The sequence below is a fragment of the Delphinapterus leucas genome, chromosome 9, assembly GCF_059928025.1.
Source record: "Delphinapterus leucas isolate spDelLeu-1000000601 "Yukka" chromosome 9, BTC_Dleu_Yukka2, whole genome shotgun sequence".
Classification (NCBI taxonomy): Eukaryota; Metazoa; Chordata; class Mammalia; order Artiodactyla; family Monodontidae; genus Delphinapterus; species Delphinapterus leucas.
In genome coordinates, this window is record NC_143137.1 from 24662561 (window position 1) to 24681786 (window position 19226).

Here is a 19226-nt window from a genome sequence, read left to right on the forward strand (position 1 = left end):
TCACTGAGAACCATAAAGCTTGCCTCCTCTGTAATGTTGGTGCCTTGTGGTTTCATGTCTTATTTATTATAACAAACACAGACTAGCATACGCCCAAAAGTCCCCAGTCTACTCTCACAGTTCCGGTACCCATGTTCACAACTTCTGGGGACAATAAGATGACAGTTCAGCCTATCTCCTTAAAAGAATCCATCCCCTAATCTGTCTTGTGTCTGAAGATCCTTTTGTTTGCAAGTATCTTGAAGTGCAGCTCAGCCTGCCTCTGTCCTTTTTCACTGTTGTAGCCATCATTTCTTCCTTGGTTACCAGTTCTCCTTAGCAGTTAGGAAACATTTTTTTTAACTCTTGAAAAACAGCAACAAAAAAAATCCTATAATCTTTTGCAAGGAAAATGGGGCTGCTTGCTATTTCTTGGTACCTTTGGTGATTTCTAGGCCCTGTGTTACATTATGAAATGATAGGCCCTTTTTTTTTTACTAAGGGGGAAACCACAAATGTGACCTCTAGAAGGTCATGTTTATGCTAAATACATTTATAAAGTACCTGGTCTTATATATCCAGGTACTATGTTGTTAAGTGTTCGTGAACACAGCACTGTCTCCCAGGAATTTATATTCTAGGGGGGAAGTTACTTACAGTGGTTGGCAAATTCTCTATTAAGGCTCTGGGAAGGCAGGTATGTAGTACTTTATTTTGCCCGCATCTGACGAAACACTTTCACAAAATGATGATTTTGAACTGATTTGGGGAGAAAGGGAGCTGGCATTTGAGGCAGAGGGGAAGCAGCATTTGCCAAGAAAAGATATGGCAGTTTTAAGGGAGTGCGATTATTTTTGTAAGGGGGCGCTGCAGTGAGTGTAGGGGTTTATTGGAGGGATGACAGGAGATGAGACTGGAAAATAAACGAAGACAGGATCGTAAAGGACCTTTTCACCAAACTAAGGAGATAGGCCTGTTGAAGGATTTAAAATAAGACAGCAGCATGACCAGATTTGTGTTTTAGGAAGAGCCCTCTGACAGTAGGTTGAAGAATGGGTGGAGAGACTCAATCTATCTGTAGGCAGCAAGATGAGTTAGCAGGTTATTGCAATAGTCCAGGCAACAAGTTACAAGGTCTTAAATAAAGCTGTGGTTGTGAGGATGGAGGTGAGGTGATAAATAGGAGCACTGTTAGGAAGTCGAATCAATAGATCTTTGCAAGCAATTGGATGTGCAGAGTGAGGAAAAAGGAAGAGTCAGGGATAACTCCCAAACTCCTGGTTTGGACACCTAGGTAGAGAATTCTGTTGTTAACCAAAATGAGAAAAACAAAAGGAAATGTTTGGCAGTGAACCAATAATTTAAAAAATATTTATTAAGTACCCCATTGTGTTGAGTGCACAGATACGATGGTCAATTTTATATGTCACCTTGGCTGGGCCATGTCACTCAAATATATGGTCAAACATTATTGTAGATGTTTCTGTGAGTTTTTTTTTTTTTTTAATGTGATTGAGATTTTAATCAGTGGACTTTGAGTAAAGCAGATTGCTCACCCTGATGTGGGTGGGCCTCACCCAATCAGTTGAAGGCCTGAATTGAACAAAAGATCGACTTTCCCCAAGCACGGGGAAATTCTGCAGCAGACATTCTTCAGACTTGAACTGTACTATGGGGGTGGGGGGAGGTCTCTCATGGATCCCCAGCCTGCCGGTCCACCCTGCAGATTTTGGATTTGCCAGCTTCCCATACTGCATGAGCCAATTTCTAAAAATTAATCTCTTTCTATGTGTTTCTACATCCTACTGGTTCTGTTCCTTTGGAGAACCCTGACTACACAACAGGCTTTGGGGTCACTCTGCATGGCTCTGAATCCTGTTCTGGCCATTGCCCAGTGACCTCACTATGTGACAACATGAGTGGACTTTTCAGAGCCCAACTTGCCTCATTTGTAAACTGAGAACAACAATATTCTTCACTTCTATTGTTCTTGTGATGATTAAAAGAGAAAATCCATGTAAAGTTTTAAGCTCAGGATCTAGCAGGCAGTAAGCTCCTAATAAATGTTTGCCATTATTATAAACAAGGAAACATTTACAGATTAGTGTTAATGACTAATGACAGCTCAGATTGTTACCTTTCCCAGGAGGGATTTAGTGACATTGGGGATCAGAGTTTTCCATTAGAAGAATTAGCCTCTTAGCTTAATGCTTTGCTCATTGAACTAATAGGTAAATATTCATTGAACGGTTGAATTACTTCCTGGTACCAGTGAGTGGGATCAGAGAAACACAGTGGGTTAGAAAGGGAGAAACTGAGGTCCAGAGAGATGCATGGCTTAGTAAAGGTCGTAGAATGAGTTATTAGAAAGTCTAGTACCAGGACTCAGATGTTCTGGCTCTTGTCTTGTGCCCTTCTCTTGGAGCAAAGGGCATCTGCCCCCAAGACCACACTGTGTGGCCCATCTCCAGGCTGCCAAGTCAGCCCTTGCAGAGCAAACTATGTTATACCCTTCTTTGTGTAGCAAAGTACAGGATAGTCATCTGGCAGCTGGTTTGGTCCAATCCTTAAAGGGCTTATTCCTAAATGGACCCAAACATGTAAAGGCATTAGAATTTTTAAAAAAATAAAAATATTTTCAGGCTTATCAGCCTATGTGAATATGGAACAAAAGAAGACAGAGTCGTATATTTTGTTCTCTTTCTTTTCTGGTCCAGCCACTTGCACATGTAGGTGTGGTCAGTGTGGACACACTGATTCTTTGTTTACTCTCTCTCAATCCCCTGTCATTCGGCCTCTTTTCTACTCATTCTTGTGAAATTACTCTCTTGGAGGCTGTCTCTCTGAGGCCAAGTCCAAGGCCTTTACCAGCCCTCTTCCTTCTTGACCCTCTGCGTCTTCCACTGCGGCCGATATCTTCTTCTGGAAACTGTCTTTTTTAATAGCGGGCAGAGCTCCTTGTGCTATGTTTCCCTCTTGGCACCTTTATCTCCTCCCACCCCAGTTGGAGGAGCTGTTCTTGGCAATGTCGTCCAGGTTTTCACTTTGAACCATCATCTGTGTGTTGATGACTCCCCAGATGAGATGTTTGTCCTGGTGTCTCATCGAAGCTCCAGACTCAAGCTCTCTCATTCATATTCATGCTCACTCTCTTCTTCCCCCTCCTCCCTCCCAGTCTGGGCCAGGCGCAGAACTAGGTAGAGGGGTTACATACGAAGACCACAGGTTTTGCCTTCAGAGCGCAGGTTAGCGGAGGGGAGAGATGGATGTTGACTCACACAATCACAGCAGTTCTAACAGTTTGAAAGTGCAGATGAAGGGCTTCCCTTATGGCGCAGTGGTTAGGAATCTGCCTGCCAATGCAGGGGACACGGGTTCGAGCTCTGGTCTGGGAAGATCCCACATGCCGCGGAGTAACTAAGCCCGTGCACCACAGCTACTGAGCCTGCGCTCTAGAGCCCGTGAGCCACAACTACTGAAGGTCGCGTGCCTAGAGCCCGTGCTCCACAACAAGAGAAGCCGCGGCAATGAGAAGCCCGTGCGCCACAACAGAGAGTAGCCCCTGCTCGACGCAACTAAAGAAATCCCGTGTGCAGCGACGAAGACCCAACACAGCCAAAAATAAATAAATAAATACATTTATTAAAAAAAAAAAAAGTGCAGATGAAGATGTGCCTAAGATGCTGGGGGAACAAAGGTAAAGTAAGATCACAGATGTTTAATTCTCTCTGGGTAGGGGTGATGCCAGGCTTGGTTCCGTGAAGCCAGTATGAGTTGAACTGTGAAGAATGAGAAGGCGTTAGCCGGGAGAAAGGGCTCTAGGGACTACCCTGCACAATTGCACAGGGATGGAGAGGCACGTGTTTGCAATGGCTGGGGTACAGGCTACATGGAGTGTAGGGATGGAATAAGTAAGAGGGAATAGGCTTGGAATATGGGCAAAGGCTAGCTCAGAAAGGACCTTCTGTGCTATTCTAGGGTTTTGTTGTTTTTTTAAAACTACCTGCTCGACATCTCTAATTAGCATTTCATTGTTATAATCTCTGTGACTGAAATGATCTTTTACTTCAAATATTTCTGTTCACCACATTAAATTTCAGCTAATGAGGGGATACCTAGTGGTGGGTGTTTTGCTTACAGAATAAGTTCATTTCTGGTAAAGGGAAGAAGGGCTGCTTTTGCTAGCAAGCCTTGGACCCAATCCAAAACTGGCTTAAATAATAAGTGCATTTTTCTTCTTCCATCACAAGAAGGTTGGAGGTATGTCAACTCCACAGTTGGTTATGTCAATGTCCAACTAAGGCAGCATGGGTTTTACTTCTTTCTGCTCTGCTGTCCTTAGAAGGTGGGGTTTCTCGTCATCCTTCTGCCCTCATTGTCTCATTGTAGGAGGTCCAGGTATCACATGCAGATGGCAACATCTATAGAGAAACAAAGGGAAATTTCTCTTTACGAATATCTCCATTTTTTTAAGAGCAATAATCCTTTTTCAGAAACCTCCAGAAGAACCCCCCCTCCCTGCAACATGTTTTTCTGGCCAGAATTCTGTCATAAGCCTATTCCTAAATCAGTAGGGAAGTGGAAGCACAATGAGAGAGTTAGACTATGCATGCTCACTGGTGACAGAATTGCCACATAGGGACAAGAATTGGTTTGGGGTGCGGGGAGGGTTAGTTTCTTATGCTGCTATTAGAAAGTACCACAAACTTAGGGGCTTAAAAACAACACAGATTTATGATCTTATAATTCTGGATGCCAGAAGCTCAAAATGTGTCTCACTTGGCCAGAATTGAGGTGTCAGCAGGGTTGTATCCCTCTAGAGGCTCTAGGAGAAAACCCTTGCTTTTTTCCTCTTTTGGAGGCTGCCTGCATTTCTTGGCTTATGGCCCCCTTCCTCCGTCTTCAAAACCAATAATGACCAATTGAGTGTTTTCAAGATGCCGTTTCTCTTTCTGATCTTCTGCCTCCTTTTCCCCGTTTAAGGAACTTTGCGATTCCACTGGATGTACCAGGATAATTCAGGATAATCTCCCCATCTGAAATTCAGCAGAATAGCAACCTCAATTCCATCTGCAACCCTACTTCCCCCTTGCTGTATAACCAAACATATTTACAGAATCCAGAGATTAGCATGTGGAAATGCTTAGGGGGCCATTATTCTGCCTGCCACAGGAACAAAAAGACTTAGATGTTACAACGGTTCATGGTCCCCCAAAGGGCTACATAAACAGCTGTACAGTATATCTGTGGTGTTAAAATATCATGGGAGGAGTTTGGGGAGTATTTGAGTAAAAACACGTCTACAAAGATTTCATGAGGGGACAGTGAAAGAAAGAAGGTTGAGAAATACTGAGGTAGACTAATTAAACCAAGATCTACCAGTGGGGCACTGGGGCACGGGGGGGGGCATTGTGCCCCGAGGCAAGTGGCCTGTGCTACCTGAACAGCCCACTGGCGAGGGGGAAGGGGAAAGGGCTGTTGGGTCTACAGGTCGGGAGGATCTGCTCCAGGGGAGTGACCTGAAGCCGAGGCAAGAAAAAGGGTGATCAGTAATTGGACAACCGGCAGAGAGCCATTAACTCTGGCAGGGATGAAGCCATGAAAAATCCAGATGGTTTCTGCCACCGTTTGTTCTGCCTCTCCAGAGGCAGATTTTTTTTTTTTAATTTGCTTTTATTTTATCTTTAAATAAACAAAATGATGCAGTATCTTATCCTTAGAAAGCATCAAAGTTTGCCACTGGCTTTAAAAAAATATATAAATGATGTTGCATAATACTTCAGTTGTGCTTATATATGTCACCATTGGACGGCTTGATGTCAGAACATTTGGAAGACGAGCTCAAAATGGTTGATTAGAAATGTGATAATGAAATTTCCTATTTCTTTCATACATGCTTTTCTTTGTATGGGTATCATTTTTTTTTCTTTTTCACTAACCAATTGTTCCATTACTTCATGAACTGCTCACAAAGCCTTGGAAAATTACTGCTAATTCTAAAATAATTGTACCATTTACCATTACTCAGTCAGGAAAAATGGGCATTTCTGTATGCTTTTGCAATATTTAGATAGGCTGTTACATCTCTTCCTTTAAAATAGTCCTGATTGCAATGCAAATTGCAAGCTGTGATGCCCTCACTAAAGATTGGAATGGCAACAACTTCGTCTGGTTGATATCCTCTGTTGACAGCGGGTGCTTCTGAGAGCTATGCTCAGTCATCTTGGGTCTCTTCACTAAGAGGACCAGTGTGTGGTCTTTCCAACTAAGGCAGGACTTTGCATCATCATATAGTCATTCCCGGGACACACGTGCCTTCTCTGTCTATCAGGAGTTATGATCGCCCTCTGCTGCCAATTGTCTCCACCATTCTGTCAGGCTTGGTACTGAGATGGGGGAAGCTGCTCACCGAACACTGAATTCAGTCCCACAGACAGTATTAAATGCCTGTTCTATGCCAGGGTCTGTGCTGGTGCGGGGGCTAAAAGGCCTTGGTCTGTGTCGCTGGGCAGCTGTAGTCTAACAAAATGGATGAACGACAGGACGGTGGTGCAGAAGTGCCGCGAAGGCACAGATGGAGGAGTGGAAAGGAGGATCGAGGAAGTCTGCAAAGAGCACATGATGTTTCATCTGCATCTTGTTAGTGCAGCGCGTTAAGAACATGCCGTTTTAAATAAAAGCCTCTTTCTAAGGTGGGCCGAAGGAATTTGGATAAGCCTAGAACTGCATTTAAGAATAGAACTTGCGAGGGCTTCCCTGGTGGCGCAGTGGTTGAGAGTCCGCCTGCCGATGCAGGGGACACGGGTTCGTGCCCCGGTCCGGGAGGATCCCACATGCCGCGGAGCGGCTGCGCCCGTGGGCCGTGGCCGCTGAGGCTGCGCGTCCGGAGCCTGTGCTCCGCAACGGGAGAGGCCACAACAGTGAGAGGCCCGCGTAACGCAAAGAAAAAAAAAAAAAGAATAGAACTTGCAACAGCTAAGTTTCTCTGGATAAGAGTTCCTCAACCCCATGACATTTGGGGCTGGATAAACTGGCTGTTGTGGAAGCCTGTCCTGTGCACTGTGGATGTTTAGCAGCATCCCTGGTCTCCACCTTCTAGGTACCAGTAGCACCCGACTCATGACAGCCCAAAATGTCTCCAGACATTGTTGAATGTCCCCTGGGCGGGGGGTGGGGGGGCGAGAATCACTGCAGCTGAGGATCGCTGCTCTAGGTAGTAGATTGAGAAGAATACAGAATCCCAAATACCCTAAAAAGAGAAGGAAGGGATAACAAGAAAATGGGAAAGAAGAGGAAAGAGGAGTCAGGGAGAGGGTAAAAAGTTAGGTTACCAAGGAGCTTACCTTGCCAGTAAAAAGATCGCTGAAGGAAGGCACTTGAAAAACAGGCATGTCTGCTGGCCAGTTTGAAGTGATTTGCCTTGTTTCATAGGAAACAGCCTCACCCAAAGCTTCTCATACACAAGGTGGTCTTCTGTGAGCGGTTTTGTTTTGGGTGGGAGGCTTTTTTTTTTTTTTTTTTTTTTGCGGTACGCGGGCCTCTCACTGTTGTGACCTCTCCCGTCACAACGGGATGAATCCTTAAAAAACCTGAAGTATAACTGGTGTGACTCCGGTTGTTCACTTGGACGGGACATCTGTTTATAGTGCCTGAGCCAGACCAGCTCAACTAATGTCAAACCCACATCTGGGAGGGACACCAGGGCCAGACCTGGAGCGAAGGACCCCATGACAGCCTGAAGCTCCCATCAGCTACCCGACCTCTGGAGGAGCCCTGCCACATCTTGCTCTTCAGGGACTCCTTAAAGGGCGTTAAAGTCAGGGTGCTGTCGTAGGAGGAAACAGAAGGGACATGAGAATGCAGTAGCCTGGGTGTCCTAGAAGCTTCCTAAAGCTGCTTCTGCCTCGTCTCCTTGTGGACACTCTCTGTTCTCTCTGTTTTCCTGGGCTTGGAGCCACACCCATTTTACTATCTATTCACTGTTGATAATGATGACTCAAAAGTGGCCTTCTGCTCTTGAGTGCCTGACTGTTGGCTGTGCTTTCAAGACGGGTTTGAACGTGGAACAGAAGTAGAGGATTTGTGTTCCTGTTGCATATTAAAGCATTACAAGTCTGTTTGTGCACAGAGCAGAGAAGATTTTTAGGGCAGTGAAACTACTTTGTATGATGTCTTAATGGTGGGTGCAGGTTATTATACATTTGTCCAAACCCAAAGAATGTACAACACCAAGAGTGCACCCTAATGTAAACTATGGGCTGCTGGTGATGATGTGTCAGCGTAGGCCGTCAGGTGTAACCAGTGCACCACTCTGGTGGGAGTTGTTGATAATGCCGAGGCTGTGCATGTTGAGGGCAGGGATATATGGGAAATGTCTGTCGTTTCTGCTCAGTTTTGCTGTGAGCCTAAAACTGCTCTAAAAAAATGAAGTTCACTTTTAAAAAGTCAAGTTGCCTTTATTTTTGGTTTCTTTCGGCTTTTCCATCCCTCTCTGAGACTCAGAGCTGTCTTAATGAATCTTTTACCACACTGTGGGAAGTTGTTCACCAATTTCTGCTTTAACGCAGCTGTTGGACACTCAAGCTGTCTGCTAGCCAAACTGGCTTTCCACCAACCACCTTTTCCAAGCTTCTGTCTCTTAAATACAATGTTTTTGACTAGACTAAGCATACCAAACGGTCTTTTAACACTTTTAAAGCATGTATTTGCCACCATACAATTCAGTTCAATAAATATCTTAGCCCTTTCTCTGCAGAAGGCCTTCTGCTAGGTGCCTCTGGGTTGTATAAAGATGACAAGAAGCTATGCTGCCCTTTTCAGTTTGAACTCCAGTGGGAGCTTAAGAGGTAAGTGTGAGTGGGCCTCCCTTCTTGAGGATCATACCTCCAGCCCAACTGCTGGCTCTTTGCCTGCCTGCCCCTCCTCCCCCAATAATGGGAAGAGTCCCCTTGGCAGTTGCTTCAAAAACAGGACAGGGGGCTTCCCTGGTGGTGCAGTGGCTGGGAGCCCGCCTGCCGATGCAGGGGACACGGGTTCGTGCCCCAGTCCGGGAAGATCCCACATGTTGCAGAGCCTGCGCGTCCGGAGCCTGTGCTCCGCAACGGGAGAGGCCGCAACAGTGAGAGATCCGCGTACCGCAAAAAACAAAACAAAACAAAACAGGATAGGACTATGTTCATAAACTAGGTTCAACAAGTTCTTGGCAGGCTCTGTAGGTCACTGCTACCCTCCTCCACTTACTGCATCTGAAAACCAAGAAGGTAGATTTAAATCATGGACAATGGGACAAATAACCCTATTTATTTCTGGTTTCTCTGTTTTTGTCATACCACTTCCCCCACTGCTTTCCAATGAAAACAATATATGAATGCATTTATCCAGTAAATATATTATTGTATTTCCACCAATTTAAAAAAAAATTATTTATTTATTTTTGGTTGCATTGGGTCTTCGTTGCCGCACGCATGCCTTCTCTAGTTGAGGTGAGCGGGGGCTACTCTTCGTTGCGGTGCGCGGGCTTCTCATTGTGGTGGCTTCTCTTGTTGCGGAGCACGGGCTCTAGGTGCGTGGGCTTCAGTAGTTGTGGCACATGGGCTCAGTAGTTGTGGCTCGCGGGCTGTAGAGCGCAGGCTCAGTAGTTGTTGTGCGCGGGCTTAGTGGCTCCGCGGCATGTGGGATCTTCCCAGGCCAGGGCTTGAACACGTGTCCCCTCGGCAGGCGGATTCATAACCACTGAACCACCAGGAAAGTCCCATTGCCACCAATTTTATTTTAATCCATTCATTTCATTTTATTAGACTACTGGTACAGCCATATTTTGTGCACTGTGGTCCATTAGCTATGTCATAGTAGGGACTATCTAATTCGAATGGATTTTAGGCTTAACTCCAGGTAATGCTGCATTTTACTATGGAAAACAATATTTGTTGCCCATGATTTCTCATTTTAGGGGTCCACAGTCGGTAGCTGGGCAACCTATAGATTGAACTTCAGTCTTACCTGGTGAAAATGTAAGAAGCTGGCTGTCACCATTCCATTTCCCACCTCTGCCACTAGTTCTTTCCCAGCAACATGACTGTGGGCAGTGTTTCCTACCCCAGCAACCTCGGGAAAATAAAATAAGCCTCCATACAAAATCAGTAGGGACCCTCACATTAGGTGTGGCTATCTGGGGTAGGAAATACGCCTGTAATGCTGAGAGTACAATGAATTTCAAGAATACACGAAGGGGGAAGCTGGCTTTCCGTTGGAACACCCCACCGGCAGGGCAGGGATGCTATCAGTAAATGGGACACTAACGAGAACCCGAAGAGTATCCGGAATTCCAGAATTTCCAGTGAAGAGATCAGGGTATAGCCTTAGACAGAGCTTGACTGTGTCAGTGGATTCAAAACCATGGCAGGCTCGAAGGTACTGACATTCAGGAGAGGAAGGTGCCAACAGATGATGGAATTAGTGTAATGTTTAAAGGAGGGAGGAGAACATGTAGAAGGCAGTTAGTGTATATCCAGCAGTGTTAGGAGAGAGGGCGAGTAGGTAGGATGGAACCTTATGGCCCTATGGGCAAGGCAACTTGTGTAATGGGAAAGGATGCTTTACATTATCTCAAGAGGCATATCCCAAAGTCATGTTTTCATTTCAAGTGATAGTGAAGTGTGTGAGTATTGATTAGTGTGAGCCAGTTCCCAGGTGTTTGTCAAAGTTGCTGGACGTACAAAGCTGAGGATCACTGCTCGGAACAGGGCAAGTGGGGACATCCCAGAAGCTGTGTCCCCAGAGGAGGAGCAATACTCTACTTCATTCCCTTTCAACACACACATCTGTGACCCTCTGCTGTCCTTGTCCTTTGCCTATATTGCACAATTTCATGCTCAGATGCGATGCGTGAATGAGAATTGGAAATGTAAAAAATGGACGATGTGGAATTAAATTTTCATAAATGGCAAAAAGGCTGAGTCTTACATAGAAGTCCCCAAAGCCTTCCTGTACCCCACTAATGGTGCCTGTACTCTGGATCATAATTAATCAGAATATTATTTTATTTCTACCTTCTATTATTTAAAAAGCCCAATATTATTTGGAATATCCGATGAATTCAGCATACTATTGTATTGCCATCTGGGCTTATCATCTTGGACTTCCATTTCCAAGTCTTATTGAACCAAACACATTACAGCAATTTGTACGTGAAACATTCCAGCATCACTAAAACTTCTATAGTCCTGAAAGCGCAAGTTAAAGCATACGCCTTTGCTTACTTAAGGTTTTATTAATGTTACAGTCCTATCTGCAGAAGACTTTTCTTTTCAAGGACAAAGATTCGTTACAGAAACTTCAAATTACTTAAGAGCTACTGACTCATACTTGACAGGATTTTCTGTCTAGTTAGAGGAGCACAGTTTTACCATGTGCATAAAAATGTGTGAGGGAGACTTCATGCTTCAGAATCTGGGCTGGGTCTTTCATTGGGTCCCTGATCTGGTGGGTTACTCCTTCCCCATGACCACTGAGAGCCTGGGTGGCTCGTAAAGTTTGAACTCAGAATGCTTTCATGCTGCTTCTACCAAAACCAGTCTTTGCTGGATCAGCTTTCGTTTGGCTTGGGGAAAACCAAACCAACCCGCCTATGCCATCAGACAAAGTAAATTCCCTTGGCCCATACTTTTGCCTCTCCTGAAAGAGTAAGTGGAAACTTCTAAGCTAACAGCAAACTCCGAAGCCCTTTGAAAGTGTTCATCTGCTCAAAACCCATTCCCATCGTAAACATCCTGAGCAGCCATCCTCGGGGTTTCACTGATGGGATGCAGGCCGTCTTTCTCTGTGCTAACTCATCTGCCCCCTTTGGATTCATGGTCCATTACTCTGTTCTTCCTTTTCATGTGGTCAGACTGACCCAGAGGCAGGCCTCCACCCTGAAGGCCTTTTGTGTGGCTGATGCTCTTCAGCTGTTAAGTGATTTCTCCCCTAATAGGTCCCTCCAGTCCCTAGAAGTGTTACCCTCTGCAAAGGTTTTCCCAGTGGCCTGGAAGGCAGTGATATTTGTTCCTGCCTCTTGGGCAGAGGAAGGCTGCCTTCCTCCAGCTGTGGCAGTGATGAATGACTGACTTCTCTCTCCTTATTCCCCCTTCACTTTCCCTCCCCTCCTCTTGGAGCTGTCTCTATAGAATACTACTTTTTGAAGCAATTGGTGGTCTAGCTTCACCTCCCTTGGTCCCCTGCCAAAATAAAAGAAAGAAGCTAGAAGAGCATCTGACTTTACCTCGCCCTTCTTCAAAACCCGCTTAAAAATAATGTTTAAGGTTTAACATGTGGGCTGGAAAAACACCTAGAGCTTTCTACCTTCAATTGTACTTTTTACCTCTCTATGAAACATTCTTTGTGTTTCTTTATGTTTCAGGGTAGCTGTATGTTTTATTCATTCAATCTTGCTGAATTAATAATCATTTGTTGGGTGTCTATACATGTGGTGATACATGTGGTGTTGAGCCAGAAGCTAAAAAAGAGATATGATAAGAGGATTCAGCATTTAGTAGGTAGGACAGGCAAGAAACACACATAAAATCCTTTTGAAACAGTACAAGGAAGCATATAATTCGGTTCAAGAGCAAATGATGCAGATATAAATGCTAAAAAGTTTCTGAGTAAAGGAGACCAGTATAATCTGGAGTGAGTGGGAAAAAAAAAATCCGCAAACACAGGGAGACCTTGGAGAGTCTTAGATGCTGGGCTCAGGGGATGTACTTTATTCTGTAAAAGTGGGAAACTTTTTGGAAGTATGCGAGCATCCTCAAAGCATCTTGTGGGAAGAGATGAGCAGGCAAGAACTCTTTGTGGCTGTGAAGGAAGTGGCTCCATAAAATGTAAATTAAAAGCCTGTTCAGACAGGGAGAGCCTTTTGAGACTTTCAAATCAAGTGACAACGAAGGAGGGAAAACGCTTGCCAAAGCCCAGAGGGTTGGTTGGGTAGACATAGATCGTACAGGGTGATGTTTGAGGGGACCAGGTATTGAGCAGGTGAGCATGGAAACTGTAGACAGAATGGGGGATGCCAGGTGAAAGCCGTGGAAACAGAGCATAAGCCTCACTACATCTCGATGACCAGAGTGCCAGCACTGAAGACATCTTAAGAACTGAGACATCAAAGGGAATGGAGAAAAACGGATGAATTCAGGAGATATTTATCAGCAGTATCCATGGCATTCCACAGCTGGGCATGTGGGAACAGAGAGGGAAAACCCTCGACAGTAAGGATTTTCTATTTTTACCAGACTTAGTTTCCATTGTGGGATCTGATATTCAATTTGAAATATCTTGAACAGAGAGAAGGCCAATGTGACTTATTTCTGCCCAAAGAAAAAAAGGTAGAGAAAAAGTCAACCATGAATCTCAACTGTGGCCATATTTTAATCTACTAATTTGAGTTCTCTTTTGAGTTACAGTGTTTCGCATTATCTCTGAACTGACCTCTACAAATATGAAGAGGAATAGGAAAGACTTCTGAGTTGCCAGGCTGGGTTGTTTCCATCTAGCTTTTGATCTGTTCCAACTAATGAAGGCCCCATCAGGGGCTAGTAAAGGAGGCTTGTTGTGGGTGATGCAGAGAAGGTAGCTCTAAATGGTCTTAAATTAATATCTGTTCACCTTCATGCTTGACTTTGACTGAGCCTAATGGCATCAACGCACAAAGAAGACAGGACGAGGTGGTCTTCAATCATTATCTGAAAGCCAAGTCTGTAAGAAAAAAGTCCAGTTTTAAGCTCATTAAGGGATACCGCTGAATACTCTAGGATATCAAATCAACCATTGAAAACCTTTGAAAGTTGAGTTGAAAATGAGAACATTTTTGAAATCTTTTTAGATTCAGTTTTTGAAGTGAGTAAAACTCAGAGCTTTAAAAATTTTTTCCCCAGCCATGATGAAGAGGGCATTAAAGGCCGTTTGCTTAAACTACTTACGTCAAGTCTAAGAAGTTAGTTTGGAGAAAAAAACGTCTTCGGCAGTAATGTTATTTTCTGTAGTATAGTAAGTGTGATTCAGAGCCTGAAACTCATAGGAAACACAGTCTACAGATCCTGGTATATGGATACTTTGGGGGGTAAAACCAAGGTACCTATTATGATACATCATTGAATGCTATTGGAACCTCAAGAAGTAATTAACCTGTCCAACATCTTTTTGGTTAGGATTATAATGTTACCCAAAAGGGGAAAACTTCCTTTTCTTATACAGTTTAATGGCTAAAGAGTGTGGGCTTTGGAGAAAGATAGACACAGGTTCACGCCTTATCCCTGCTGTTACCAACTCTGGGACCTTGGGCTATTTTCTAAGTTTTAGTTTCTTCATCTGTGACATGGGGATAGTCATAGTTTCTACAGCCCAGAATTATTGTGAGTGTTCAACTGTATCTATATCTATCTACCTACCTATCTAATGTGCTTGGGTTAGTCCTGGCATTTGGTAACAGTTCTTAATTTTCAGCAATAATAAACATCAAAGTTAAGGAAAATAATCCCTGTGCTAGCTCCTTTTATCCAACAAGCTCCTAGGATGGATCCTAGTTTCCAGCGACTTGGAAAGTCTTTACATGGACAAAAGGTATGAGAAGAATTATTGACTGTATTGACTTTTACACACTATTAGGAGAGGACTCCCGATTTCTGTCACTTTTATTATTGTTCAGAAATGGTGGTGAACTCTGTTATCATCCACTTGATACTTGTGTTGGGGATATAAGTAAAACTCACCTTCAGAGGTTTTAAAATGTAGTCTTCATCCTCCTACCTGAAAATCATGACTTTTACTTAGAGGACAGTCAAATCCAGTGAGGTGTTCAGAATGGAGCTTGTCGTCTAGAATGATCCCTGTGTAGAAACAAGCTTACTTGTAGACAGACACACACATAAGTGAGGAGATGAATTGGATCTCCAGGTGCATTTTAGAACTTTTCAAGTACAAATATCAGGTTGTCTCTACCAGATATCCATTTATTCTGATAAATAGTATTTTAAAAAGACATTTCAATTTTGAAGGTTAAGATAAATGTAAAAGACAAAGAAAATGACCTGAATTACTTCCCATCAGGCTGCTACTGAGATTGTTAATAAAGGGTGATAATGAACATTTTTTTCCAAATTTGAGTGACCTATTTGTTCATTTGCAGACAGGATATTGGCAGGGAAAAAAGAAAGGAAAATTACTAACATTTGTTGAATATCTACCAGTGTCAGACGTAGCATTCTCCATTTGTTATCTTATGTCATTCTCACAAAAGCCCTGCCGATTGTGAGCTATGCTGCCTATTTTCCAGATGACGAAAGTTTGTCTCATGGTGATTATGAAACAAGTCAAGATCCTGTATTTACAAGTAGAGTAAATGGGTGCCCCAATCATGACACATGTGAGGGAATGTTGTCTCCTTTAGTGAAAATATATGAGTGTTTTGAGTATCACTAATGTGTAGTTCCAGGAGAGGAAACTTCTGGTGGGAGGAACTGAATGTTGACGGTTCTACTTTCCCCTTGGGGTTCTCTCATCACCTGCTCCTCTGACTACACAACCAACACCCAGACCCCCAAGTCGTATTCTCAGGTTCCGCTCTTTGCAGAAAACAGGATTTCCTAAGCACGAGGGGGAGGTTTCTTGATATCGGTTATAACAGGTGCAGCAGTGTACTCTGGCTGCCCGTGGAGAGAGTGGAAAAGAACTCCGGTTGCCTTTTAATGAAAAGCGCTTCAGTATAATAGAAACTCCGAGTGCTCAATTTTCGGGTGTTTAGTGACACATAGAGACTTTTCCTTCACAAAAGCACAGACGCCCTATAACTCTGGTGCGGTCCTTATCTCCTTATGTCAGTGCTTCTGACAGAGCTGACCCATCAGCCTAGCAGAGGCGCACAAAGGGAAGCTGGGTGCGGGGACTGGGCTTCCGGATGTCTTCTTCCCATGTTGCTCCAAGCTCTGTTGTGTGGGACCATCTGTGCCCCAACTGCAGACTCAGCCTGCCTCCAGCTCTGGGGCCAATCCTGTCCTCAGTGGGGCAGGGGGGTGGGTCTTAAAAGCTTTCCTACTCTTGTATTAAACCAAGCATGGCATCTAGGTGTCTAGTCCAGCTCCAACCTTGTGTCCTGGCTCCAGGGATGCAGCTTTTGCCCTGTTCCCAGGAGTGAGTTCTCCTACATATGTGCTCCAGTTCCAGTGGGAGGTTTTCCCGCAACCTGAATCTAGGGAAACCAACCTGGTTTGTCCAGGGCTGTCTCAGTTTTAGCACCAAAGGTCCCATGTCCTGGGACATCTTGCAGTCCTAGGCATTCCAGAAAGGTCAGTCACCCTACCAGCCCCCACGTGGATAATGTGGCTAGCATGCCCATGGCACAAGGCCTGGCACGTTTCTTGTTTCTTGTTCAGTTTGAAGCCTCAGGCTAAATTGCTGCAATACTCTTTAGTTATTGCTGAGTGCGTTAATAAACCGAGCGTGGCATTCTGGATGCCAGGTCCCCTAAAGAATGTGATTTTACTTATCAAAGCACCCACATCTTTTGAGCACGAATTCTAAGTGACTAAAATTTCACTTCATTAAAGAGTACTGTTAATACCATGTATTTTGAGACGTTATCCTTGAGTAATAGGAGGGGGGAGGAAGGGGTGGGGAAATCTCATGTGTGACTATATTAGGGTAAATGTTTTATTTAGTGGGAAAGCATTCTGCTCTGTTGTTTGCTTTCATTGGTCTAAAGGGATCAGACGTGTACAGTTATCTAACTATGTGCAATTATAAATCATATCTCCCCCTGTTGTTCTCCCTAAATCACAAGTCACCTTTGCTGGAGCTTTGTCTAAAAGCATGTTTTATGTGATCCTTAGAGTGTTATTTGTAAGTAAAACAATAATAGCGACTGAGATGAAAATAAAAATTATTGTAACAAAATGATTTACTATGGAGCTGGTAAAGAAGGGACCTGACATATTGTTCTAAATTGGATGGAGTTTACATTTGCTATAAAAGAAATGTCAGTTTTTTCTAATGACACTTTTAATTGCTTGCAATAATGCGGGATAATATCCTTTAAAGCAAAGGGGAGACATTGAAGCATAATGAGGAACTCTCAAGAGCAGATTATAGAACTAAAGCATAGCTTTTATCCATCATAGGCAGTCTTGGCGAGACAGAGAAGGAGAGGGGGGAGGAGAGAAAGCTAAAGAGAATATTCCAGATAGTTTCTCAAATCAAGCTAAATGCTGAATGGGCAAAACGAACTCTCACAACATTCGCTTACAGTGAGGTGAGTCTCCTTTAAGAATTTGAAACAAAGAGTAATTCTTTTTTTTTTTTTTTTTTTTTGCCATACGCGGGCCTCTCACTGTTGTGGCCTCTCCCGTTGCGGAGCACAGGCTCCGGGCGCGCAGGCTCAGCGGCCATGGCTCACGGGCCCAGCCGCTCCGCGGCATGTGGGATCCTCCCGGACCGGGGCACGAACCTGTGTCCCCTGCATTGGCAGGCGGACTCTCAACCACTACGCCACCAGGGAAGCCCAAAGAGTAATTCTTGATTGGGTAGAAATCTGTTTGCTGTTTACATGAACTGTCACATGGCAGGAGTCATTTTACGCAGAATAAATACAGCACCTGTTATTACTAGATGTGCAGCTTCCTTGGCTCACAGAGAGGATGGGTATGTATTGCAGAAATGCTTGCAGGTGATTTGGTTCCTGAGACAATGAGCATTCTCCCTCTAGAAGTGGTAGCTTATGATGTTCCTTTAGCAGGGACTCCCGTGAGAACCCCTGGCCACTGGTGGCAGGTGGCCAAGAAACATGGAGAGAAGAGCTGAACCATGGCATGGAGGGGTGTGGGAGCTGCGTGCGGAGCACAGCGACTGTTTTAAAAAGCCATTGGCATCAATATTGATCACGCTGCTAGAGAATTGTGGGTGCTGAGGACAGAACAGATATTTTGGGGGGAGAATCTCAGTGCCACCACTAAATAGCTTGACAGCTTTAGGCAAATCACTTCCCCTCTCTGTGCCTGGTTGTCTTCACCTATAAAATAGGCTGGGTTAATATTACCTCCCTCCCAGGATTGTTTTGAGCATCAGATGAGATGATGTCTGAGAAAGTACTTTGTAAACTCTTAAATGCTACACAAAGGTTAACTATTTTCCCATAATGTGGTTTATAATTGCATGTGTTTAGGTATCCATGAGTCACAACGTTACCTCCAAAAGTTAGGGCCTGGTAGAAGTTGCTCTGTGACGCAGATATTAGTCCTCTCCCTGGGTAGAAGCATTAGAAAAGGTTAGCACTATATTAAGTAATAGATCTATTGCTCTACTAAATTATTCATGATTATGTGTTCAGTGAACGATCAGTCTGATTGAAAAAATTGTCAGGTGTTCTCAGGGCTCTGGAGAGGAGGCTGATAAATGACATAAGGTTTCTTCAATGTGATCACTTTGCTACTATTAAAGATTAAGAAAAGCCAATTACTGTAATCTCTGTGAAAAAAAATGTCATCAAGTTATAGTCTGGAATGTTAAAGGAATTATCCCTTTTTGAAGGTTTTTTTTTTTTTTTAGCAAATCAAATCTTTTCAGTAAAAGTTTCAGAGTGATGAATGATTTCAACCATTTTCTGAAGATTAGTTTTTTGAGTACAAAAGAGAAAAACCTATTTCTTTTTCATAAGGAAATACGTTAATTTTTTGTTGTTGTGACATGAGTCAATGAATGGGTTTGGTGAATTTTGGTTAGGAATTATAATAACTGTTGAAAAGTTTTGTGTTGAGCCTCTTCTCGGGAAATAGATGGCTGCCCCCTGATCTCTCCTGTGGCTCCGGAACCATGACAGTGACAATGAACATGAGAATCCTACTTGGGTACCCTGTTGTCATCTCAAACTCTTAACATCTAAAGTGAAACTAATTTCCTTCTTCACCACCTCCATCACCACAACGACCTGACATTCCCATTTCTGTCAGTAGCCCAACATTCTTCCCATTTCTCTTGCTGAAACTTTTTGGCGTTGTATTCGTCTTCCAGTACCCTCCAATATTTCTTTTAACCAATATGTTCGTGAGTCCTGACCTTTATCCTGCTGAGAATATCTCTGGTTGGAACCCCACATTCCCTGCCACCGGCCTAACCCCAGCTTTCATGCTCACAGTGTCATGGCACCTCTGACTCCAACAGATGGCTTCCTCCAATTCCTCCTGAATCTTTCCATAATACCTCTTTCATTAGACTCTCTCTCTCTT

General features: G+C 43.8%; 1 protein-coding gene across 2 annotated transcripts in view; it reads left to right on the plus strand.

Annotated features, from left to right (window-relative positions):
- Positions 1 to 19226, plus strand: part of LOC111182367 (metabotropic glutamate receptor 8-like) — a 189278-nt gene that overhangs the window by 11451 nt on the left and 158601 nt on the right. The window lies entirely within an intron of this gene.